Source organism: Arvicola amphibius, chromosome 1, assembly GCF_903992535.2.
Source record: "Arvicola amphibius chromosome 1, mArvAmp1.2, whole genome shotgun sequence".
NCBI lineage: Eukaryota > Metazoa > Chordata > Mammalia > Rodentia > Cricetidae > Arvicola > Arvicola amphibius.
In genome coordinates, this window is record NC_052047.1 from 126,187,510 (window position 1) to 126,215,374 (window position 27,865).

Sequence of the window (27,865 nt, forward strand, 5' to 3'; positions counted from 1 at the left end):
TGTCTATTAGTGAGAATGGAGTATTGAAATTCCCTACTCTTTCTGTGGGGATTATTTTGTGGTTTTAGATCTAATATTTCTTTTTATGGAATTGGATACCTGCATCTTCGAGGTGTATATATTTATGATTGTAATATCCTCTTGGTGAATTGTTCTTCTAATGAGTATCAAGTGACATTCCTTATCCTCATTGAATTTGGTATAAAGTACATTTTTTTTCCCAAATTTCGGAAGAGCTACACAATCGTGTTTCTTAGTCCATTTACCTGGAATACCCTTTCCCATTCTTTCACACTAAGATTATGTATATTGTTGAAGGTAAAGTATATTTTTTTAGAGTTAGCAAAAATCTGGGCCTTGTTTACTAATTCAGTCTTCTAGTCTGTGTATCTTTATTGGGTTACTGAGACCATTAATACTAAGAGTTCTTTTTTTTGTTTTTTTCGAGACAGGGTTTCTCTGCAGCTTAGAGCCTGTCCTGAAGCTAGCTTTTGTAGACCAGGCTGGTCTCGAACCCACAGAGATCCGCCTGCCTCTGCCTCTCTTTAATCCTCTGCTGGGATTAAAGACGTGCGCCACCACGGCCCGGCTAATACTAAGAGTTCTTATAGAGAGAAATATGCTAATTCTATTCTTTTCCTGACTTTGTGATGTTTTCTGAGACTTCTTTGATTGGCTTTTCTATTTATTTCTTCCCCCTGATCTCCTTGGTTCATTCTCTTTTAACCAGAGGATTCCTTCCACTGTAGTCTGTAGAGCTGGCTTGGAAGTCATAAATTTCTTTCGTCTGCCTTTTTGGGTGGAGGAGTGGAAAATAGGGTTTCACAGTTTAGCCTTGGATGGTCTTGAACTCACAAAGATCTGCCTGCCTCTGCCTGGCATGTACCAGCATGCCTGGATTCTTTATTCTGTTTTTTTTTTTATTATGAAAAGACTTTTTCATCCTTCTCTTTTAATAGATAGCTTTTATGGGTATAATAGTATGGTTTTCTGGCTGTGTTTTCAGAGCTTTGAATACATATTTCCATGCTCTTCTCTCTTTTAAAGTTTCTGTGGAATAGTCTGTTCGTAATCAGTTGGGCCTCCCTTTTTAAGTTACTTGACCTTCCCTTCCTTTATTAAGTGACTTGACCTTCCCCACAGCTGTCAATACCCTTTCTTTATTCTGTGTTTTAAAATGTTTTAACTATAAGCTCCATGAGGAATTTCTTTTCTGCTCTTATTCTGTATTGCTGTAGGCCTCTCATTTCTGGATGGACCTCTCTTTTTCTATGTTTGGGAAATTTTCTTCTATGATTTTATTGAAAATGTTCTCTATGCCCTTGCTGTTCTCAAAATCTAAGCATTCTTTGGTTGCCTATAGTTCTTTGTTTAGGGTTGAGCCTCCTGGGCATTCCCACACCCATGTTAGCATGTCTCCTGGTGCTGTCCTTGTTCTGGTCAGGCTTAGGCAGCTGTGTTGGTGGGACTTTATGGGTGCACTGTCTGACATTCCTAGAAAACACAATCTGACAGCCACCAGTTTTTCTGTTCCTATGGCTGTTGCAATCTTCCTTCCTCTTCTTCCACAATGTCCACTTAGCCTTAGGTGTGATAGTTCTATATAGATGCTTCAGTTACTGGACTCCACAACTCTGGATTTTGATTAGTTGTGTTTTTTTTTAAAATGGTCTCCATCTGTTGCAAAGAGAATTTCTTAGATGGCAGGATGAAAATTACACTTTCTGTGGATACAAGAAAATTTACTTAGATTATGGTTAGTGGTTCTGCTGATTTTGTGAAGTGATGGTTGCAGGTTCACTTCTAACATCCACGACTTCACCAGCTCTGGGGAGTTGGCTAGGTGTCCAGTCATTCTTTTGGATTCTTTGTCTAGAAGTTTTCGTAGGTCATTTTTTTTTTTTTTTTTTTTTTTTTTTTTTTTTTTTTTTTTTTTTTGGTTTTTCGAGACAGGGTTTCCCTGTAGCTTCTAGAGCCTGTCCTGGAACTAGCTCTTGTAGACCAGGCTGGCCTCGAACTCAGAGGTCCGCCTGCCTCTGCCTCCCGAGTGCTGGGATTAAAGACGTGCACCACCACCACCCGGCAGGTCATTTTCTTTATGTGCCATTATTATAGGATTAAGAGTTAGTGGAGGAGACATCCTCTCTTGGATTTTCATGCTGTTTTCTTTCTGGCTGGGTCTTTTGCCTCTGAAGTAGTTTGCTTATTGGGTTCTTATTTTCCCTCTTTCCTTCTTTCTTCTTTAAGTTGCTTTTTTCTTTGAGTGGAGGAATTTACAGTGTTTGGAGAGGGTTAGTCTCCCTACAGTTGAAGTGCCAATTTCCCTGTTGGGGGCTAGTACAGGAAATCTTAAAAGCATGAGTGGGCCTAAGCAGGGGGAACCTTGGGCCTCCACATGCTGCAGAATGATAAAGTGGGCTCTTAGATCAGAATCTCTGGAAACTATGCCTATATTCTCTCCTCCTCATTTTTTTTCATGACAGTGTTTCTCTGTAGCTTTGGAGCCTGTCCTGGAACTAGCTCATGTAGACCAGGCTGGCTACAAACTCAGAGATCTGCCTGCCTCTGCCTCCCGAGTGCTGGGATTAAAGGCATGTACCACCACCGCTTGGCTACTCCTCATTTTTAAATAAGAACACAGGCTGGACAAATTCCCCACCAGCTCTATATTGACTTCACTTTATGTAGTTTGAAAGGCTTTGCTTTCATTATTTAGTTGTGTACTTTTTATTTCCATGAAGATTTCTTCTTAGACTGTGAACCATTTAGCCATCTGATGTTTAATTCCTCTCTTTAAGATCTTCCTTTTACTGAGATTTAGTTTAATCCCATTGTGGTCACGGGAAATAGTTCACATGATTTTAATCCCTTTAATTTGCTGATGTTTACGCTACACCCCTGGATCTGATCTTCTTGAGGACTGTTTAGTGGTGCATACATTCTGCTGTGTTGGGAACAGTGTTCCATGTAGACTATGTCCTGAAGGTGATTATGTTATTCATATATGTGGTTTGCTTTCTGTCATTTGCTGGATGTGGAATCTTATGCTCAGTTGTAGTGGTGTACCTGCCTAGCCTTTCTTTCAGCAATGTCTGGTGTGCTTCATTCTTTTCTTACTTGGGGTGCAAGCATATGGCCATTGTTTTACTCATCTTTGTATTTCTAACACAGTGTCTCATATATAATGCTGACTCTCAGCAGACATTCCTGAATGGCTTAGGATGTTAAAAGCACGTAGGAACATCAATGAAAGATAGCACAGATCTCACTTTCTCAAGCTGTGCTTTCCCTCTGGTTGTTTAAATTATGCATCATATAGTTTTTAATTAAGTTTTCTTAGTTCTTCATTTATTTTCTTTAGCATCGACTTGAATGTTTTATAAGAAGAAGAAGGAAAGCTTAGTAGAAATCGTGTGGATTTTCTAGCGAGACAGATTTTATCTTGAATATAAGCTCCATGACCAACCAGATCATTTAGTCTCTTTAATTTTCAGCTTCTTAGCTTAGAAATGAAAACGATGGCATTCTATTAATTAGGAAATGGTTGGCAGAAAGTGTTAGAGTCTCTGCATTAAATAATAGTAGTAGTAATATTAATATTAATAGTAATAATAATAATAAGTATTTTCTTATTTCACATAAACATTTTGAAGTAATTTCAAGTGTGGCTTGAGTCATGAGAGAAGTTGCTTTCATCACGAGGGAATGAATACCTCTTCCTTCCTCACTCTCTCCTTACGCTCCTCCCCTTCCTTGGCAGTTTTTTTTTTTTTTTTCGAGACAGGGTTTCTATGTGGCTTTGGAGCCTGTCCTGGAACTAGCTCTTGCAGACCAGGCTGGTCTCGAACTCACAGAGATCCACCTGCCTCTGCCTCCCCAGTGCTGGGATTAAAGGCGTGCGCCACTACCGCCCGGCTCCTTGGCAGTTTTTGAAGCAGAATCTTATTGTGTAATTCAGACTGTCTAGGAATTCACCATCTTATTTGTTGTCAGAGGCTGCTCATTTGTTTCCCAGCCACCCAGATTCCCGAAATAATTAATACACAGAAATCTGTATTAATTGTAGTACTGTTTGGTCAATAGCCAATAGCTTAAGCATATTTCTAGCTAGCTCTTACATCTCAGATCAACCCATCTTTATTAATCTGTGTATCACCACAAAGAAGAATCTCTAAAAATGTCACGGAGTTCATTTTGTGTTGGGGATGGAGCCTGGCCTTAAGAGAGGTTTGTAAACCTAGTGAGAGTCCATTGGAGAAAACTAACTAAATTTTCATTTGTGAGTGTTGGAGATACCTTCTGGATTAGAGTTGGAGGCTTATGTTCCCTTCATCTTTTAGTGCTGGGACCTCCTCTGGCTTAGTCCTGTGCAGGCTCTGTGCATGCTGCCATAGTCTTTGTGAGTTCATATGTATTTGAGTCTTGCTTTTTTTAGAAGGCTTTGTTTTCTTGGTGTCCTCCCCACTCCTTAGTATTACAATCTTTCTACCTTCTCTGCTGCTGGGTTCTTTGAACACTGAGGGGAGGGATTTGATGGATGTCCAGTTTAGGACTGAGTGTTCCAAGATCTCTCATACTCTGTACATTGTCCATCTGTGGGTATCTGTGTTTATTCCCATCTGCTGCATGAAGAAGCTTCTCTGGTTATGAATGAGCAAGACACTGATCTATGAGGGTAACAGCATGCTAATAGGAATTATTTCATTGCTGTGTTCCTTTATCAGAACATTCGTATTTGTTTTTCCCCTAGGCCCCTGGCCTGTCCAGTCTCAGGTTCTTGACTATCTAAGCAGTGTCAGGAATGGGTTCCATTTCATGGAGTGGACCTTAAATTCAATCAGATATTGGTTGATTACTCCCAAATCTTTGTGCCACTATGGCATTCGTGCACCTTGCAGGCATGTCACCATGGAAGAACAAAGACTTTGTAGCTGGGTTGGTGTTTATATCATTTTCCCTTTATTGCACGCAGAGTACCTTCCAGTACCATGAACACTAGTCAGTAAGGGTGAAGACTCTAGGTAGGCACCAGGTCAACTTCTCCATGTCTAAAGTGTTGTGTAAGTTTTCAGTAACAGGGTCTTATCATCACTTTGTAGAGAACAGCCAATAATCTTGACAATAGTCAGGGTTATTTGGAGGTTCCCTTAGGCTCCCTTTGACCAACAACTCAATTATATGTAACCCATTCTCTGAACTGGAATCTTCATTTGGTTATAAGAGGTACCCAACTGGGGATTCATCTTCCCTATTTTTGATAATTCTATTTAGATCACCTTCATATATGTATATATGTTAGGAAGCTTTTTACTATATTAGGCTTCCATATGACCTCTCAAATGACCTTTTGTTTTAGTTGCCCCTCCCTATAACCCTTTCTCACCCCACACTCTTCCCTCCCAGTTCTTATTTGATTCTCCTGATGAATTCAGTCCTCGTAACTCCATCCGTAACAGTCTGTTCTTTTTCTCCATTCTAGGGAACATTCCTTTCCTTTCTTCCCTTGCTCTACACCTAACCTCTGTTATTATATAGATTGTAGTCTGTCTATTGAAGACAACTGCCTAACATCTACATATAAGCAAATTCATAACATATTTGTCCTTTTGGGTCTGGGTTATTTCACTCTGGATTTTTTTTCTAGTTTGCATCCATTTACATGCAAGTTTTATTATTTCAGTTTTTAATAGCTGAACAATATTCAATTGTGTAAATGCACGACGTTTTCTTTACCCATTCCTCTGTGGAGGGACATCTAGGTTGTTTCCAGTTTCTGGCTATTTTGAATATTGTAGCAATGAATATGGTTGAGTAAGTGTCTCTGTAGTAGGATGTAGAGTCCTTTGGGTATATAACCAAGTGCAGTATAGTTGGATCTTGAGGTTGATCTGTTCCCAGCTTCCTGAGGAACTGCCACACTGATTTCCACAGTGACTGTCCAAATTTGCACTCCCAATGAATGTTCTCCTTACTTCACAGTATCATCAGCATGAGTTGTCACTTGTTTTAGTGATTTTGACTATTCTTTATTCACTGTCTTAAAGGTTTTATTACACAAGTCTCTCATTTGTTTGGTATATACTCATTTATTCATTTAAGGGACCATTAACAGCTATACCAGAAAGGACAGTACTATGTATGACATCATTTGTGTAGGTCAAAAATATTAGTCATTTTGAAATTCTCAAAATAATTTAGTTTGAAACAGTGCCATCCAGACAAAAAAAGGATAATTTTCAGCATGACCTTATTTTTCTATGGTGGCTAGAAGTTAGCTGTCTCTGGTAGGCAGGACCTTGGTCTGGAAGAAACTTGAAGGGATTTCTGAGACAATGGATGTGCTTTATAGCTTGTTTTCTGTGGAAGTAACTCAGAAGTACATGCTTGTCAAAACCTATCATGCTAAACATGTAAGGGCTTTGTCTTTTATTGTATGGGAACTGTACAGCAATAAAAGTCATTACAGAATAGAGTAGAAAATTAAATAAGAAAGGTAAAGACAGAGAAAAAAGGAAGATTATCTTTGATGCTTAAGCTGTTTCATAGTAGAGATAAATTTGGATTCAGGTCCTGTAATGCTCACATAGCTGGGAAGTCGTGAAGCAGGTGTTCAAGAGCTACATCCTGACCATGGTGTGACCCTGTCTTTCTAGTATCTACTGTTGGCACACAGTAGTAGCATATGAATATTGGTATAGTTGTAGTAATGGGACCATTCAGTACGTCATGAGAAACACAGAGATATAGCTTCTTCTTAGGGTGGGTTTAAGGTCTGACCATGGCACACATTACTCCAGGAATACTTCATTTGTTCTGTGAGTGAAATAAACTGGGAGTATTTACACCTGGATGATTTTCTTGATCGAACCTGATAGGTCATGATGTCTATGCCGTTGTGAGTCCCAATTCACAATAGGTAGGTAGACATGATGTCTGTGCAGTTGTGATTGCAAATCTACAGGTGGGTTGACATGATGCTTGTGCAATGTGAATCTGAGTCCACAGGTGGGTAGACATGATGTTTGTGCAGTGTGAGTCTGAGTCCACAGGTGGGTAGACATGATGTCTGTGTAGTGTGAATCTGAGTCCACAAGTGGGTAGATATGATTTCTGTGAAGTGTGAATCTAAGTTCACAGGTGGGTTGAAGCAGGTCTGAACTGCATGGAAAGGAGAGACTGGCCCTCCTATCTATGAAGGAGGCAGAGGAACAACCCATGATCTCTCTGTCTAGACATTTTGTCTTTTTTCTGCTTATAAACATGTCCACATGCTCCCCATCATGGAATGTGAGTTCTGTTCAAGGAGGACTGGGCCCAGACATCCTAGGTTCTCATGTGTACAGTTTTGGGGGCTTTGTTCAACAGAAAAGAAATGGAAGTACCATTTAAACACAAATGAGCGTGGAATCACATGAATATTGAATGTGCACTATACTTATATGGGGTTAATTGAAACTTCATCTTTATCATTTTCTTCCTCAAAAAGCCTCTGTGTATGAAGACTTTGACATGACCTGCATCTTTGCAGGCTGCTTTGACTCACCCCGCTCCTGTAACTTTTCTCCTGAACTTCTCTTAAGCACAAGACTCATAGCTTTTCCCTCACTCTTTGAATTTACTAATACGATCCTTCTCTTGAGCCATTTAGCCCAATGTCCATTTTAAATTAATTAATTAATTAATTAATTAATTTACTCATTTTCTTGATTTTACATCCTAACCAAAGCTTCCTCTCCATTCCCCCTTCCCAATTCTTTCCCCCTGCCTACCAGCCCCCACCCCATCCACTCACCCTCCAGTATTTCTGTTTAGATATAGGCTGGCCTTCCATGAATATCAGCTAGCCATGGTCTATCAAGCTGTAGTGAGACCAGGCAGCCCCTTCTCTGCCAAGGTTGGGTGAGGCAATCCAGCAGGAGGAGTGGGTCTCTAAATCAGGCAGCACGATCAGAGACAGCCCTGCTCTCACTGCTAGGAGTCTCCCATGAAGAGCATCAAGTTACACAACCATCACATATATTCAGAAGACCTAGGTCAGTCCCATGCAGGTTCCCTGGATGTCAGTTCAGTCTCTATGTGATGCATGATTAATAAACACTCAGAGATATTGGGGTTCAACCTGATGACCCAAAAAGCAAAGCAGCAAGCTTTGGCTTTTACCTCGACCTCAATCCAAAAATGTTGATCCTGCCTCCAGGAATCTCAGAATAAAACGTGTGTCATTTTATAATTTTATAATCCTCTTTTCCCATTCTATAATCCTCTCCAGTTCTGGGATTAAAGGTGTGTACCACTACCGCCTGGTTTCTATGGCAAGCTAGTGTAGCTACTGGGATTAAAGGTGTGTGTCACCATAGCCTAGTCTATAAGGCTGATCAGTGGGGCTGTTTTACTCTCTGAACTTCAGGCAAGCTTTATTTATTAAAGTACAAATGAAATATCACTACATCTCTGAGTCCTTATGAGGACAGGTTTATTAGTTCAGTGGGTTTCCTTGTGGTGCCCTTGACACCACTGGGTCTTACAATCCTTCCTCCCCTTTTTTCTGCATGATTCCCAGAGTTCTGCCTAATGTTTGGCTGTGGGTCTCTGCATCTGTTTCCATCAATTGCTGGGTGAAGCCTCTCTGATGACAGTTGGGCTGGGCACCAATCTATGCGTATAGTAGAACATCATTAGGAATTATTTTATTGACTTTTTCCATTTGTGTTTGGTTCTATGCTAGGTCTCTGGGGTATCCCACTTCTGGGTCCTGGTCTTCATGGGTATCCAGCTGTCCCAGTCATCAGTTAGTCACTCCCACCATTTCTGCACCATCTTTATGAACCCTAGAACATCTTGTAGGCAGGACAAATTGTAAGCCACAGGGTCATTTTTATCGCAAAAAAATTTTAGTGTCTCTTGAAATGAAACATAAACATAACATAAACAATATATATGCATAACTTAAAAAGTCAACATAATACCCCAATGTTAATATAAGGAGAAATAAAATGAAATGAGTTTGTTGCAAAATTTTATACTCATATGCATATAAACACACCAGCATTCAGTGCTTGGCTATGCCCAGAGCAAAAAGCCAAGCATGAACCTATGACATACTCAGTTCTTACTTGTTACTCCAGCTCTACAGGGCATTGTACTTCAGATGTGGACCACTGGGAGAGTGGTTTTGGCTCTGTTTAGGAGACGATGTACCTCCATTCTGAATTTACCTATCTTCTAAAATCTTCAAGAACCAAAGGTAGCCCTCCGCCTCTTGTCCCTTCCAGAAACTTCTATTGTCATCTACTTACTCTAGGCACAGTTGACAACCTGAATCTCCAGGATCCATCCAGATGCTTAGTTTGCTCTGGCTGCATCACATCCTTTCCAGCTGATGTCTGGTCTAATTAACAGTGTTCATTATCTGGTCCATGGTAGAATTACATGGTTTCAAGTTGACATGGATGTAGTCTCTATGATTCTAAGAAGTTTGAGGAAGCAAAACTGAATCTCTAATTTTATTTGAATCACTGCTGTTGGAGTCTTAGTTCCTTCCTTTTCTAGAAACTTTACCTTAGGCAAGTATTTTAAATTTATATCTCAGTTTTCTTAGGCATGAAGTAGGGTTAATCACATTACTTAGGAAACTCTTAAAGGAGCAAAATGAGCAATGTCTGGAAACTGCTTTTGCACACTATCACACACTAAGTGTTTTTTTAATAAACTGTGATTTCAGCAGGTGAGTTTCAACATTCCTGGGTAAACTAACACAGTGAATGACTTATTTTTTTTAATGAAAGATTATACAATAAATATTTTAGTCTTTGGAGTTTGTGTAGTCTCTACTGTAGCCTCTCAACTCTGCTGCCACATTGAGTCAAAGATGTATTTCAGCACATGCAAATTAATGGGCAGATCTGTGCCTTCATACAATTCTATTTGTAGATTGGGGAGGTAGCTCAGTGATACAGCATGCGCTTAGCATGTGTGAGATCCTTAGTTCAGTTCATAGTACCACAAAAATTTCAACAATATGCAATGGGCCAGATTTGGCCTGCTCCTATGGTAGAGGATGAAGTAGCAGAAAAGGCCTTCCTAGGAAAGAGATGGTAGTACAAAGCAGCCAAAAGTTTTGTGATTGGTACACAGCAGCTAGAAGGTTGTAGATTCATGGCAGCTAGAAGTTTTAACTCCGTGCCTGTGCGTTGTTCTTTCTTTCAATGGAAACAGGATATTTTATAATCTGCTGTACCTCATATTTTTATTTTCATTTATTGATGTACATTAAATAAACATCTTAAACAATTAGCTCTATTCTAGCACAAATAATAAAAACCCAGGGACAGATATTGGGGTTCAAGCTGAAGATCAGAAAAGCAAAACAGCCAAGTCACTAAAAAAGTCTTACCTCTACCAAGGTTTGGTGACTGCAAACTGAGCCCTGAGCCTCTGTCTCCTTCCATTTTATATTCCTTTTTAGTTCTGGGATTAAAGGCATGTGACTCCCTAGTACTGGGATTAAAGGTGTGAGCCAACACCACCTGGATCTGTTTCTGCATTGGTCTTGTGTAGCCCAGGTTGGCCTTGAACTCAGAGAGATAATCTGCCTCTGTCTCCCAAATCCTGGGATTAAAGGTATGTGCCACCACTGCCTGGTCTCTAGTGGCTTAGTTTTATCCTCTGATCTTCAAGCAAGCTTTACTTATTAAAACATAAATATCACTATATTTCCCCTTTTGTCTAAAATAAAAAAGAAGGCTGCAACCAATATAAGAAAAACTATATACAATAAGTATAATAACTATATACAATATGCACAGGCAATAAATACATCAACAATGTTTAGTCTATTTGTAGTTGACAAATTCGGAGGAAAAACTCCATATCCAGCCTATCTTGTGAGTTCAATGTCTTGTACCTAGGTTACTTTCTATTATAACTTGCTTTCTGTATCTGGTAAACAAGGAAAACTATAAAAAGTATCTAGTCTTTAACTCCTTCAGAGACCCAAGAAGGAAATATTTTTAACTGGGTAAACAGGAAGTGAGAGCAAATGACTTCTGAAAATTGTGAGAAGTGACAGAAACAGCTGGCTGCCTGGACAGTCACCCAAAGTTTCTCTGCAACGTTGGGGCATTCATCTTCAGCCTACAGGCCTAGAATATTGAATAGACTTTTCTATGAAATAGAGCTTTTGAAAGACCGTTCCACTTTGTCTGGGCAAGGTTTGGCACATAGACTTAGAAGTGATAAAACTCTCTTCTTCACGACCATCTTGGGGTTTTCATTATTCCTGCTCTAGCCCAGCCTTCTTCAGAAGTAAACATGGACCTGGGAAGGGTGTCTTATGGTACACATGGTGTAACAGTTGTTCAAGACTTTGGAAGCTGCAAAGCTAAATGCTATGTGTGGTGTGAATGGTGTGGTGGTATCTCTCTAAGTTCATAATTTAAACTTAATCCCTAGTGTTATGGCGTCAGGAGGTGATTAGATCATAGGAGGAGTCCTCCAGAGTTAGTTTAGTGTCCTTTTAGTGACAGACAAGACCAGAGTCACCTGCTGGGTGACGATGCAGCTAAACAAAAAGCACCATCTAGAAGCCCAGAACCTGTCCCTCACTGAACACAGAGTCTTGGCACCTTGTTCTCACCTTGTTCTTGGATTTCCAAGCTCTATTGCAGGAAGCAGGTTTCTGTGACTTACACTCTTCCCCACTTGTGAATTCTTAGCATCCTGAATAGAGTGCAATACTCTTGAAGTCTAAGTGTTACCAGAGTGAAGCAAACATCTTTCTTTTCGTGCATCATTTGTACTCTTCCTGGCCAAGGAGACCACATGTTGAATTCCCACAAGAGATGACAGTCCCACATCACAAGATGAGAGTAAACAGAACATCCATGAAGATCTTTCATGAAAAGTTTGGAAATTAGAAAATGCATGTGTAACTTTTCCTTTTCAGTGTTGATGATCATACCCAGAGCCTTTGGAATTCCGTTCAGGAATTTTTGAGAAGAAAAAACACCAGCAAAGCATGTCTTAAGGTAGTATCCTCAAGGGACACCCTGAAGCCCATGAGGAACTATAGTAGACACCATGCACACTGTGAAAGACTGTGATATGTGCATGTGTGTGTGTTTGTGTATGTGTGGTATTATTATGCAAGTACCAATCTATTACATTTTGAGTCAAGTTTCTTCAACAATTGTCCCAAACCATAGATAGTCAAGTCCCATTGCAGCCCTGTGCAGTTTCTATTGGCTTATGTCTGGTTTGCAGAGAGACAGCTTGATATGAGAAATGCATTAAGAAGTCCCCCAATTTTCCCTGGAAGGCATGGGCCCTTTCCCCCTCAATTCACGAGGCGTGCTGAACTAATTTGTGCCTGCAAAAATGAATGGCCCATCAGTTTTGTGCTGGTGGTTCTAGGACCATCCATCCCCAGAACCCAGCAATCACTCACTGACTGTGGTCTTAGATGAAATTTCAACTTCACTAGACACACGCTCTGGGGATGCTCTGAGGAAGTGATTTGTCATTCATAAGACAAAGACTCTTTAATAATAGGAGAAATATCTTCCATACACATCGTGGGTCTGTTTGTAGGAGAAACAACTCTAGTCAATAGATCCAGTATTCACTGGTGTGTCTGATCATGGCCTGGAGGCCTAAGAAAGTATCTCATGGACTTAACATGCCCACTCCATGCTTAGATTCTTAGAAATATGCAGTTCTTTGGTACCAGCTTGTGGTGCTTTTGTGCTACAGACTGAATAAAGGATGGGCAAATCTCTGTTGATTCCACACTGGTCATCAGTGTCATCTCGAAGCCACTGGCTGGAGAAACCTGGCTGGAGCCTCTGGGAAAGGTGGGGACTGGTCCAAGTGTATGTCTGCTGCCCAGTGGCTGAGGAACTGGGCACATTAGGAGGCCTTTTTCACCTCGTTTGTCTGACACAGTTTTATTTATTTAATTAACCTTTTGTTGACTTGTTTTCCATATGGTTGGAGATTAGGATTAGGATTAATTGAAGTGAGTGGATCTGATAGTTAACTTCTTTCAGGGTTTTGACATATATTGTTTATCTGAAGAATGTTTCTACCACATTATGGACAACAGCAAATGTTGAAAACATTTTAAATTTTCCTACGAAACTAAAGATTATACTTATTTTTATTTCTTCCTTAAACAATAACTAAAAAATATTTTTAATTGTATTTTGACTTTATTATAATTTGTGAGAGAACACATGTCACAGCGTGGGAAAGGTAGTTAGAGAACGATTTGTGAGAGCATGTTCTCCCCTTCTACAGGGGATCACACTCAGGTGATCAACCTTGTGAGCAAGCACGTTTGCTTCCTGAGTCATCTTACTGGTCCAACAAAACAAATTCATTATATTTCGTAGTTCTGGGTTTTCTTTAATGATGCTGAATATGATCCGGAAGCTTTCCTTTTTCAGGGGAGTTGATAGCTATATGCGTGTTCTTTGTCCAGTTTCTCATATATATATATATATATATATATATATATATATATATGACGCTGACTTCTTCATTGACTTGTAAGAACTCTTCAAATAGTAACTCTCCCACCTTTATGCCATCTGTTTGCTATATACCTTAATGCCATCTTTTCAAAGCTATTACATGTATTTTGTGTGATCTGATCATTGACTACATGCTTTCTTTACAGTTGCTTTGAGTGAGGCAGTCAAAACTAAGGTTCTCTGTGTAGTTAAGGCTGATCCCTTAGCTCAGTGTTTCTGGTGTCTTAGAGAGACCAACTTTATAAATGTGTGTCTTTGGTTCCATGCCTTCTCTACATTTCTGGTAGATCTATGGCCAGGTGTGATATCATTCTGGTACTCATAGAACTCCAGGTTTGTGAGTATTTCATATTTTAAATTATGGGCTTAGGGACAAATTCTGTGTTAAATTGGTGTTACCCGTGGGTTCCGAAATCAGCTAGGACCTTTGGATCATTTCTCACTGGTAAAAGGATGTCTTTAGTACAGTCCCTCCAACCGAGTTTGTGCCGTCCCATGGAATATATTCCGGAGTCTAGAAGATTCTTTTTATTCAGGAGTGTCTGTACACCTGCATTTTCTGCTGCTTGACTTCCCTCATGACTTAGGTTTTTAAAATAAAATAGTTTTAATTTCTCAAAGACAAAAGTAAGAAGACTTTCTGTGTGTGTTACTCTATCGCTAGGATATGGTTGCTTGCCTGTCTGAAAGCGGGGAGAGCATGAGTTACATAAAGTACATTGATCTATTAAACAACTCTGCCTTGTTTCATTTTTCAACAATTATATATTTTATCTCTTGAATTAATACTTTTAGAGAAATTTCTTCAAGTTACTGCTGTTTGCTTTACTTATTTTTGCCTTTCATAAAAAGTGTAAAAATAGTGAATTCATATCAGGGGTGTAGAAAATCAGAAAACTTGGATAAAATGACATGTGCTTCCCTTGGGAAAGGGTCGAGAGTGGATTAATCTAGTGAAGAACCCTGTATTGTGGTGACCATGAGCTCGTGACAGGACACTCATGTTGGTTATGTTCATGTTGTTGTGGTCAAATACCTGACAAAGAAATGTAAAGATCGAGATAGATCTTGGCTCACCGTTCCAGGGGGTTCCCTCCATCATGGCAGGGAAGACACTGTTGAGCAGTTCACTTCATAGAAGCAGGAGCACGTGGCAGAGCTTGTTCACATCATGGCAAAACAGAAATCAGAGAGCACGATGGGAAATTGTCAAGCTGACATCCACTCAGATCTACCTGCTACCGACTAACATTCTTCAGCCAGACCCCAATTCCTACATGATCCACAACCTGCTGAAACAGCACCCTCTGCCGGAGAACAAGTCCTCAAAGCATGAGCCTGTGTGGCCGTTTCAGATTCTATCCATACCACTGCCCAGCTGGCTCTCCTTGCCTTTGAGCACCTGGAGCGCCTGAACTTAGACTCAGTTGGCTCTGATCATAGTGTTGATGGACAGTCCTTCATATGCTATGTAAGTGGAGGAGGTGGGCATTCTGCTGGGGCATATCTGTGTGTCCCACCTCTTGATTCTTATAATGAAGTCTGGGGAATCAGAAGTTGTTTCCCTCGTGACGACATCTGACCTGAGGAGCTGGTGGCTTCTTTATGCTGTTTGTAATCTCATGTGTTCTTGCTCCCAGCCATGCTCCAGGGGCAGCTTCCTCCCTGTGTGCTGTCCTGGGACAGCCCTCTCATTTGCCTTCTCTGCATGTTCTCGCCATGTGGCTTAGAGAGGACCCGCACATTAACAGGCAAGGCCTTTTATTTGTAGTGACAATTTCTGCATACAAATCACTTCAAGCACTGCCGGAATCCTCACCCATCCCGTGCTGTACAACTCATTCCAGCCTCTTCCTGTGACAAGGAATGTATTTTATTCTCTGGGGGTCTCATCAACACAGCCTGTACCGAAGTGTCGGAGTGTAGCGATCAAAATAAAGATTTTTAAACTCCTTTACTACCTGCTAGGAGAAGAATAATACTTATCTCCCCTCCCTTACCTGAACAATCTGTGACATACCCTTATCCTTATATGCGTGTTAAAAAGCCCTTGTTATTGAAATTCAGGTGAAATCATGCATGTCGTGATACTCCAGGCATGTGCCTCGCACCTGTAAATGGCACTCATTATGGGCAGCTCTGATAGCTCCTATTTCATAGTGATATATTGAGATAGCCCAGGGAAGACTTGGGCACTTTTTAAACTGTACTGGGAATAAACTGGTGGAGGTGGAGTGGGTTGAAAGAGAGGAGAGGTTTGAAGAAGGTGGGGTCGAGTGATGGGAAGAACATGCATTGGGGGTCGTAGATGTAGGGGAGGAAGCTGAAGGGACGCCGCGACAGCCTTTGCATGGTTGTGAAGCGGAGTGGCAATGCCATTGAGAGAGCACAGGGAGCAGAATGTCAAAGTGTCAGAAATGGTCACTGAGGGAGTGGCTGTGTCGGTTGTCAGGATGGTAGCAGTATTCCAAGGCCACACTACGCATTTAGCGAAGGCTGGCAGTATACAATCGTAGTGACCTGTCTGATTGCGTAGCTTTCTCCAGCAGTGCTTCACTGCTCGGATGAGTGGGCGGTGCATGGGCCTGGTGCAGCCAGTGTAAACAGAGAGCGATGTAATGAGTGGCTTCGGCGTGGAAGTGAACCAACCACCCTACCATGCTGGAGGCTAGAGGGCCTAGAGCCAAGTGCTGGCTGATTCATTTCTTCTAAGGAATTCTGTCTTCGGCTTCTAGAAAATCATCTTCCCTGTGTGTCTTCGCAGCGTCGTGTGTGTGTGTGTGTGTGTGTGTGTGTGTGTGTGTGTGTGTGTGTCCCATTGTCATCTTTTACATGAGGACAGCATTCATACTGCTCTAGGACCCTTCCTCACCTCTTAGCCTTCTGATTCCAGATACAAATGCAAGCACCTTCTAAAGTACTTGTGGACTTCAGCTTCGAATTTCAGGAAGACACAGCTCAGCCTGTGACCCAAAGAAAAGGGGACGGACCACATAGGGCAGAACATTTCACCCAATGGAAGTAGCCAAATGAAGAAGCGTTAGGTTGGCAAGTTTATCAAAGGCATTGTCGAAATAAGGAACACATTGTACTTCTTGAATGCACCCGGGAAGGGACATGAGCCTGTGGGAATGGGAGGGAGAAGGGAGGGGAAGCGTCACAGGAGCTAGTGACAAAATGCCATGGTGAGGTGCAATAAGTGAGCAGGTGCACAGGTGCAATGGAGAGCAAAGGGCCGGGGCTGCAGAGCGGATGATTGTATTAGTGGTTTCTCGGGCGATCGTAATACCTTCCAGCTGTATAATTCCCACGAGGGCAGTTATCTCTTTATAAAGCAGAGACAAGCTTGCCCTTTTCATACCTCCCAGGGTATGCCATCTTCCCGACAGAGATGGTCCACTGTGTTGCCTCCAGCCCAGCAGAAAGCCCTGTGTGTTGGCATGCCTTTAAGTGCAGAGGAGGAGATCACGCAGGCTGAAATAAGGAAACAGTAACAAAACATCACGCACATAAACTGCAAGTTAATAAGAGGTTGTGACAGAATTTCCAAGAGGCTGGAACCAGGAATTGAAAGCCTAGCAGGAATGAGACACCAGAATCGAGAATCAGAAAGTCTTTGGGTTTCAAGGTATTCACTAACTCAGGTTTTCTTTCAACCTTCTGGTTCTTCTGCCATGGGATCACATGCACATTTCACAGTTTTAAGATGGAGCTTTATACTTGCCCATCTTCTGATTGAGGCATGAGTCTTGGACTCTTTAAACCCAGGTTCAAACAACTAGAGGGTGACTCTCATTTGCACGCGAATTCCATGTTCACAAGTACCTACGGCATATGCACACATCATCCGTGTGGATTGGGGCAGCCCCAATACTTACTGACAGGTTGGAAGACTTTTCTTTTATGGTTAAGTTCCAGAATAATTGACATCAAAATGTGGTCCTTACAAAAAAGAAAGCTAGCTTTTTGTTTTGACTTTGTGGAAGTCACTTACTTACTGCAGGTATTGAGTGAAGGTAAAATATCAAAAACTAGTTCTTGGCATAAAAAAAACATCAACTATACGGCCTTAGGATTGTGTTATTTTCCATTTAGTTTTTATGCTGCCTTTAATCTGTGGGCATGTCTTTCAAGTTGCCACTGTGTGGCAACTTTTCTCATTTACTCTTAACTATTCACCTGTGGAAACATTGTTAAAAGAAGGAGAGTCGTTGACAGCTGTGGAGTTGACAATGTACCGGTGTCATTTGGGCTGAATTTCAGATATAGAAACTGGGACTCATGGTTTTGTTGCTGAGTGAACTTTGACTAGTAGCTAATGTCATTAGGCAACAGCTTGTTGTCTTGAAAAAGGTTTGTTTAGGTAAAGAGTATTGAGTGATGTATTTGCAAGTGCTGTTTTCAGCTCCCCAGGTAGAGTAGGTGTGCAGTGAACAGCATCCTTTTGATTTTGCTTGAGTTCTGAGTGAGCCAGGAATGGCAGATTGATGATGGATCACGTGCCATCTTTGTAACTGACCAAGGGCACATGGGGACTAAGTCTCAGTGTGAGAAACTAGAACATCTGATTGGACCACCTGCTTAGACAGAGGGAACACTTGGTTGGGATATCCTTGTTTTCATAGGAGCTTTCCTGAAGGATCAGAGAAGTTCTGCATTCTCTGGACAGCTTGCTTTTGCTTTGGGGAGGACAAAGGACATTTTCTGTAAAATTGGCAGTTAGGAGAATCACTCTGTTTCCTTGTGTAAGAAGGGTGTGTAAGCAAAGGGTAGACAGAGGCAGGAGTATTTACAATACTCAGTGTGAGCTACCCTTTGGGAAGAGGAGCTTAGTTGAGGAAGTTTTTCTCCTCTTACTGCTCAGAACACTGAGAAAACCTGTTAGCTGAAAACACACCGAAGCCGTTGCAAACCTAAAATCAGGGCACCACTCACATTGCATTGCCTTCCTTTCTCACTCCATCTTCTCCTATCTTCTCAGCTTGTGCACGTTTTGTCACCTCAGTGAAGATTCCTCGCTTCTAGTATCTACAATGTAGGTGTCATGTGTCTCCACTTGCCCATGCTGTGTGTACGTAGCTTTTCTGCTCTGTAGGTGGAAGAATTGCCTTGTCTTAGTTTTCTCTTGTTATGACTGAACACCCCAGAGTGTGTTCTTTTGAAGAGTAAAATTGTAGTAAAATCATCATTCTAGGGGATGGGAGGTCTAGGCTAGAGGGGCTATGTCTGGTGAAAAGTTTCTAGCTTTCAAGGATGCTCTGAGGAGTGCCAAGGCAGTGCAGGGTGTTACACACTGAGACAGAGGAAGCCTGATAGCTTGCATTTATCTCCTTCTTCCATGAAAGCTGCTAAAGTCATAGTATAGCCTCATCTAATCCTGGTCACTTCTCACGACTACACGTCTAAAACCAGATGAAATTTCTCATCCCCACTAGGAATTATATTTCAACAAAGTTTAGTGGGACATTAAAACCACAGCATTTTGTCTTCTCCCTTCCAATAGAGTTGGTTCTATAAACTTCGGACTGAAAATTTGTCCATTTCAGAAACAGGCATAAAGTGAGTGAGTACACCCTTTCTGAAATGGTTTGTACATTGACATTATTAATTAAGTAAACGTGAAGGAGTGATATGTTCGCAGCAATGGAATGTTCTAGCAACACAGGCTGTTGGGGTGGTTCCATAGGGGTACTTTGTGAAGTAACAGTGATACCCTGGATACACACCGTAGTAGGCCATCACACTGCACAGTTTGTCTTCCTGATGCCCCAGATTTGCATATCTGGTCCCTCGAACCCCTTCTCTGAGTCAGTCTTTAATATTCAGTGAGAGGCTTGACCTTTATATGGAGAAATGTCAGTGTCAGGAATGGCTCTTCTGATTCCTGTATATCTGCTCTTTTTCCTCCTGGCATAAAACAACAAAATAATAATAAAAACTCCACAACAAAACTGATGAGTTAGATCCCTCCCCTCTCCTCATCCCACCCTGATTGGTTTTGAACTTTTTATGTAGGCCATATCATTGAGTTTCTCAATTGAAATTCTCCTGCCTAAGCCTCCTGGGTGCTAGGACTACATATTGGCTTAATTGTTTTCTTCTGTCTGTTATTTTCAACCTCAGCCTGTCAACAAGGTCTGTCTTTTCTAGCTTTCAATACTGTAACAGAAATGTGGTTTTCTTTTTGGAAGCCTCCTAGTACCCAGTTCAGCCTGCCTTCATCTCTTATCCAGAGTAAGGATGGCCTTCCTGATGGACTCCCATTCTCCGTTTTAATTCTTTGTTTATACAATGACATCTCTCCATAGATCGGTGTCTTGTGTAAACTATGACTCCTCATCAATTTGTAATAAAAGCTAAGCTCCATCCTGTGGCTTCCAGGACTCCAGCTAACCTGCCTCACATCTGTCCTTCTACTTCTCTTTCTGATTCTGCCACCCTAGCAACCCTATGACCATTCTTCCTTCAGCCTTGGACATCTATGTGCTTTGGTTACCCTCGCCTTTGCCTTTATATGCCCAGCTGTGTTCCCCTTTAAGTTTTACTTCAAGAGAAGTACTCCTGAACTACCCATCGAGGATGACTCGCCTCCAGTTCACCTGTGGTGGTACATCACTTCTTTATACTCTATTCACCTTGCGATTAAGTCTCATAAGGATGTGGGCTTTGTCTATCATGTCCCTTGCTTTATCTCTGTGAAAGAATTGTATCTGACACATAGTGGGTCTTCAGTGATATTTTGAGAAGTAATAACTCACAAATGAGATCATGGGTGGAGTATTAATGACTCTTTAGTGTGTGTGTGTGTGTGTGTGTGTGTGTGTGTGTGTGTGTGTATTCCCATCTTAGGACTGCTAATCAATCACTTTAAAATGTTTCAGACATAGCTCTTGGTTGTCAGGGTTGATTGTCACACTTTAAAACATCATGGCTAGAAGGCCTTACTATCAATTCACAGGAAAAGTTTGCATTGACAGGATCATCCATGAAAGCAAGATCCAATGACCATTGGCCCAGGGGGTCCCTGGGATGACTGAGCAGCCTGGGACCCCACTGGCTAACAGCATCCTCGAGTGTCATCCAGGAGTGTGTCGGCTCACTTTGATGTATCTGAAGAGTACACAATAGCTGAGACTTTATATCTCCCTGTATTTTTGCTGACTTTGCCGTTTTAGCAAGAAATAATTTATTCTAATGTGATTTGCATTGCATAAAATTATAATAAATGTTTTTAAGAACAAGGTGCTGTGTATTTATGAAATCCCTGTTTATATGAGGACGAGGTTTAAAATGTATTGGCATGTATTTTCCACAAACACTTGTATGCAAAGCTATAGACTCTGCAGCCTTGGCATTACAATATATTATTTGCATAAACCATAAACAGTGGGCAATTTTTTTGTCAAACAAAAAGTACTGATTACCTTAGAAAGGATATTAATATCTTTTCTTTATCCATATTTTTAAAATTTGCAGACTGTGTTCTGATGATCATTCATCTTCTCTCATAGCACAATTTGCAGCAAAGATGCTCTCTCTCCATAGCTCCCCAAACAGAAAATAAGATGCAGCCGAGGCAACACCCCCTGCATGCGAATGACCTGTGGTGCGGTGTTCCTGACCGGCTGTGGAAGGCCTCTGCTCAGTTAAAGTTCACAGCCATTAGATGCAGGCATACGCCGAATAGACATCTGATTGACAGAGGGGAGCCAGGAAATATGTTTTCAAATTAAATTTCATGTTTATTTTCAGCCCTCCTTAACAGCCTTCCTGTTGAAGATTTGGGCCACTGAACCAAACTAGTTTCCTCTAGGAAATAAATATGTTGTTCAAATAATTCTCTGTATGTTTCTGCCTTCATAACGTGGGATCCTCGGGAATAATTTCGGCAGAATCAATAGAAACAATGCTGAGGTTGAATTTCCCCTAAAGTAGGAATCCTGCTGTGTGTGGAGAAGGAAAGCAGCAGCTATTGACTGGCTCTAAAAAGAGAGGAAGGTTGGTCTTGGGAATTGGTCAGGCCTGGATTTCATTACCCATGGTATGAGTTCTATACCTTTTATCTGTTCAATGATGAACGTCACAGCCATGATGTGAAACACAGTGACAGGTGAAGAAGTGGTTCTGGGCTGAGTTCTTAGAAGGGCGCCCTAAGCCCTGGATGCTCTTCCTACCACCATTGTGACCGTTGGCTTCTGAGCTGGAAGTAGCGATGCCTACAGTACAGACACTGCAAATGGAGCGAGATCCAGAGCAGGGCTCACCGTGGAAACACACCCTGGTAGGCTTGCTGCTCCTGTCATGTGACCCCTGAGAGAGAGAGAGAGAGAGAGAGAGAGAGAGAGAGAGAGAGAGAGGAGAGAACGACCTCCAATTTGGATGTGCAGAGAATGGCTGGTAGCAAAAGAGCTTATAATTTAAGAAATTAATAAGTAGGATCACCTAGCACATCCTGTTTATAGAAGGAATTTTTAGTTCTTTGCTCACAGACCCAAATCTCTTCTATCCCCAGGGTCAGGATGCTTCAGAGGAACTCAGACACCCTGCCAAGCATCCACCCACTCTTTATAGCCTTCCCAGGATGCTGTGTGCTGTGTCTGATGAGCGTGAAAGAGCTTATTTCCTAGTGGGGAAGACTAAGTAGCAACTTAGTCTACTAATAAAAAATATGCTTCTGTAGGGTGGGTGACAATTTAGAGGACAGAGCTCCTAAAATTTCCGGTTCAGATGATTCTATGGTTTTTGTCCTTTATGAAACACCCTTCCCCTCCAACATGAATCACCACAGAGTGGTCACCACAGAGTGGCTCTAGACCAGCCGTGTCAGCATCAACTGTATCTTAGTTTGTTTTCTGTTGCTATAAACAAAATGCTCAAGGCTGGATTATTTGTAAAGAAGAATATTTAATTTTGGCTCATCCTCTAGAGCCAAAAGCATGGTTCTAGGAAGTGTCTGATCGCATGGTGGAAGGTAGAGGGGAAAGTGTGTGAACACAACAGACAGAGCATGATGCACAACCTCACAACAACCCATCCTCATGGTAACTCCAGTACAGAAAGAACAAGCTTGCCCTAACTATGGAGAGCATGAACCCAGTCCCTGCAGAGAAGTGTTAAGCCCTCAACAACCCAGTGTTCTTGTAAAACCTATGGCATACTTTGGATATGAAACAGCCTTCTAAGCCTCCCATGACTTGGTCCCCAGCTGGTGGATATTTTATTTTTTTTTTATTTGAAGATATAGGAAGCATCATAAAGTAGGGCTAATTGGAGGAAGTAGGTCACAGACATGAGCCTTCAAAGGTTATACCTGGTCCCAGGTTCCGTCTCCTCAATTCATTTCCTGTCTGCCTTGGGGTAAATAGCCTTTGCTTTATGCCCTTACCATCATGATGTTACCCCCTCCTCAAATTCAGAATTAACATAGCCGCTGTGGTCCACTGAAACTTCTGAACATGTAGGACAAAATGTGTCCTTCCTTCTCATGGGCTGTTATGTCAAACATTCTGTCACAGAGACCGAAGGTCTGACTATTAAACCTCACCATCTCTCAACACAAGCCAGACTTCAGGTGAGCGTCTGAGTGGCCAATCATATCCAAACTGCAGCAACCGGGGACCTTGCTGTAAGTGCAAGAGCTTTGAATCCTCGTCTCAGACTTACTGAATCAGAGAGCAGTGGTGTTTATTGTCATCTTAGAAGGTCTTGTTTATTTCAAGAAAGCGCGATAAGAACTAGTAACCCAGAGAAACTCTTAACATCGAAGCACTCAAAGATAATGAAAGGTGGTTAGCTGGAGCCATCTTATGTCTGTTACTGGTGAATTGTGATATTGTATACATCCAATGTCATCTTGTTCAGTACTAAACAGCAAGGATCTTATCCTATCCTGGTTACATTTAAGAAACATCTTAAGAGGGGTCAAAACACATTAGGTACATGTATGAAACTCTGAATAAAAGGAAAACAAAGCTGCCCAAAGTCCATGCCATATAATACCATCTATAGTATTATAGATGTGATTACATACAAGTGATACATAGTAACATACAAGTGATACAGTTTTAGTTACTTTTGTTTATATGCTAACATACACCCAAGAAAGCAACTTAAGGGAGAAATGGTTTATTTTGGATCACAGTTCAGGGTACAATCCATCCTGGAGGAGAAGTCAAGGGTGGAGGAGCTTGGAGCAGCAGGGCGTATGGTGCCTGCAGTCAGGAAGCAGAGAGGATGGATGCATGTGCTCAAGTAGCCTTCCTTTTCTACAGTCTAGGGTCCCACACTTGTCTCCCAGCCATAAGATGGATCATCCCACATCAATTAACGTAATCATGATAACTGCCTACATGTAAGCCCAGAGGCACATCTTCCAGGTAGTTCTAGATTCTGTCAAGTTGACAAGGCTAACCATCACAAGTGTAAGGGATGCATGTATTGAGACATATTGTTTAGAGACATCTGTATGTAGAGGAACTAGGAGGGGCTGGGATGTATCAGGAGAAGCTCCACCAAAGGCTTCATCACCATCACATGATTATGATTATTATTATTAGATAGATTTTACTTAATTTTTTATACAGTGTATTTTGGCCATGTTTTCTCCCCTTCCCAACTCCTTTCAGATCCTCCCTACCTACTTGGTTTTATGCACTTTCCTCTTCTTCCACGGAGTGGCTAGTATATTGGTTCAACTATATTAGCCTTGCATATGTAAAGTACACAATAATCTATTAATTTTTTTTTTTTGGTTTTTCGAGACAGGGTTTCTCTGCAGCTTTTTTTTTAGAGCCTGGCCTGGAACTAGCTCTTGTAGACCAGGCTGGCCTCAAACTCACAGAGATCCACCTGCCTCTGCCTCCCGAGTGCTGGGATTAAAGGCGTGCGCCACCACCGCCCGGCCCTATTAATTTTTTTAAAAGAAGCTTTTCTTCTCCAGAGCCACTTTCCTTTCCCTGCTGTTGTTTGAACATCAACACTCCCAAATGCTTGCTAAGCATCACCTGCCAGTGGGACAGCTGGGGGAACATTACCTGGCTGTGTGAATCCGTTCAGTTCTCAACACAAGCTAGAGGACAGCCGGGCTGTTCTTTCCTGGTTTTGTATTTGTGCATTCTTTATATATTTTGAAGTATTGTCTCCCACATGGTATCCTCAAAGTAACTCTATGAGTGAGTATGGATATTAATCCTTTTCAGTGATTGATGATGAACAAAAATCAAGTTGCCTCCCATATACTCAACACCATACCCTGAGTCCTTAACAGGGAAAAGTATCTTGTGCCCACTTTAGTGATCCTGTGGTGTCCCATGTGAGTGAGACATTAGAGAGCTTGTTTATATCCATGAGTCTAGTGAACAGGGCAATCAGAAGTCAAAAGAGGAAAGAAAGCTGGTGTCTTGTGGTTCAGGACATAGCCCAGCATGACTTTCCTATAAAGCCTTCAAAGGGGAAGAGCATAGCACGCCCTAATAAACAATACCAGGTGTTCGATGAAGGGACGATAGGTCCTGTGACCCCCCCCCCCCAAAGCATGATAAAATGAATTTCTCTTGTGCTTTTGTCCGTTTTTGGCCCTCTGCCCACGCGCTGGGTGCACTGGAATGCCGGAATCACATAAAGATGGATGTTGTGGCCATGCAGCCTGTGTCATCAACAGGCAGACAGGAGGCTCATATCCCTAAGCAGGCAGTCACATTATCCAGGCAAAGAAGGAGATGAATACATCTCTGCTGCCTGGCGTCCTCCAATGGGTAATTAAAATGATGCTGCTGCTGGTTCACTACGTTCAAAAGTGTTTTAATTTGTATTTAGCCAGAGGCTTTCTAGCAACAGGAACATTTGTACAAATCTAACAAATAATTATAAATAAATAAAGTCTCTGCTTCTGCTATTTGGGGGAACGTTTCCTTCAGGTAACACATTTATAAATCCACCTGTTTGACAATATGGAGCTAAAATAACAGTAGACTTTGAACTGGGTGCTTAAGTGGCAGTTGGGATGATATGTTTGTTTGTCAACACAGCAAAGAAAAACTGTTATGGGGAGGAGGTGATCCAGGCCCAGAGGTGGCATGGACTGTAAATGCTGAATTACACTAGACCCAGAATAAAACAATGTATAATTCTTGACATCTGCATTCCTTCTTAGCTGACTTCATTTGAAGAACCAGGGATAGCAAAGATATTTCCCCATCACAATATTGTTGGGTTCAAAAAGGTCATTGGATATTTTTCACTTTCCATCATGTTCAAATACCAGATACTGACCAAACCTCACAGGTGAGCCTGTGAGCAGGTGAACAGGTGAGTCTGTGAGCAGCTGAGTCTGTGAACAGGTGAGCCTGTGAGCAGGTGAGTCTGTGAGCAGGTGAGCCTGTGAGCAGGTGAGACTGAGTGAGCAGGTGAGCCTGTGCTTGTCTTCTGCTGCTCTCTTATTTGGAATGACCCAGAGACTAGGAAAGCTGATATTATGACCTTAGATTTCTTTACTGTTTTTAACTTATTAGAAACGTTCATAGAAGAGATAATGATCATGTTCTTTTCCCTCCCACGGCTCCTCATAGCTCCTTCCCATCCCTTTACCACCTAGCTTCATATTTTCTTTTTCTAAAATCAGCAACTCCCTTGAACAAAAGAAAAACCAAATAACCAGCAAGACAAAAAAGAAAAAAGAAAAGAAAAAAAATCACAAATCTCCCACTTCCAGGGCATGAGGCCTGCCTGGGAATATGGTTAGTCTTAGATTTAAATTAATGGTGCTAATGAAAGAATGTGTAAAAAGAAGTAATTAGTTCAGACAGCTCCTAGGAACTCTTAAAATATGAGAGACTCTTGTTCTTTAAAAGACCTGGACCTATTTATCAGTTTCTCATCACCTGAAGAATATTACGTTTTTCTTCAACCAGACATACTGGCACATATGTTAATCCCAGAATTTGTGAAGCTCAGGTACGAGGGTCATAAGTTCCTGGTCAACCTGGACTCCATAGCAAATTTGAAGCCACCTTGGATGAAAAAGCAATAATCTGTCTTTAAAAATATAATTTGTATCAAACCATAAGAGTCATGCATATTTATGGGAGATAGTGTGATAGTTCAATGTATATGCACAAAATTGCTAGTGCTCTTGATTTGATTATCAAATTATATGTATCAGATTTTCTTTACTCTGAACCCCACAAATGTGTATGTTTTAAATAATTATTAAAAATAAACTTGTTATATTAAGAGACATAAAAATAATGGAGAGGAATGAGCAGAGGAAGAGAGCTTTGTCATGTAACACCCTACATTTATAAGAATACAATGTCCTTAGGGAAGGCAAGAGCTTCATGCCTCCTTGCAACTATGTAAAAGGTCATGTGACTTCTCAGGCCCACCCACTGAAGGGGGCTTGTAAGGACAGGCTCCCTCTGTGTAGCAGAATCATTGTAGGCTGGTTCTGATTTGTCTCTCTGATACAATGAAGTCCTTAGCTCAGACTTAACCAGCTTTTTACAAGGTAGAGCAAAGTGGGAAGGAGGAAGGTCCTGGAGCCTAAGTTATTATCATTCTGCATTGTTGCTGTCTCTCTGTGCACTGTGCTTTGGCTTCACCCATTCTAAATGGCGGTGCTAATGGAAGAGTAACTTTGAATACTGGATTGCAACTGTGTTATTCCCATGGTTTACCTGTATCCCGTTTGCCAAAGGCTGCCTTAGCTATAGTGAAATGTATTTCTTACCTGATGTAGACTTCACCGAAGTACTCATCTGGCCTGATTCATATTCACTCATTCTCTCTCTCTCTCTCTCTCTCTCTCTCTCTCTCTCTCTCTCTCTCTCTCTCTCTCTCCCTCCTTCCCTCCCTCCCTCTCTCCCTCCCTCCCTCCTTTTATCCCTCCCTCCCTCCCTCTCCCCCATCTCTTTTCTTTTGTCAGACACACGTAGCTGGCTCTAACAAAAGGGAAGGGTAACAGTTCTGAGCGCTCCATTCATAGCCTAAAGACAGTGCAGAGAGAGTATTTGACTATGATTCATCTTTGCAGCTCATTTTCCATCTTTGTTATTGATACGACTTCCTCAGCATGTCACTTAGTGCACAGCCTTTGGACAGGTCTCAAGTGCTCTCAGTTGACTACTCAGAAGCTGTGGTGGTCCCATTCAGCTCCTGGTTCATCCTTAAGACACCGACACCTTCCACATTTTCTATGGATCCTCCCACCCTTGGGCAGGATTCTGGGTCTGCCTTTGTCCAGGGAATTTGGAGAAGTCTAGCTCATGGAGGTTATTTTTCAAGATATAGCACTGGGTGCCTTATTGCCCATCCAAGAAGAGGGTTAAACCCCTTAA

At 41.5% G+C, this 27,865-nt stretch overlaps 1 protein-coding gene across 1 annotated transcript in view; it reads left to right on the forward strand.

The window, feature by feature from the left end:
* The window catches only part of Hs3st4 (heparan sulfate-glucosamine 3-sulfotransferase 4), a 409,927-nt gene that overhangs the window by 116,138 nt on the left and 265,924 nt on the right, over window positions 1-27,865 (forward strand). The gene's annotated exons all lie outside the window — the stretch shown is intronic.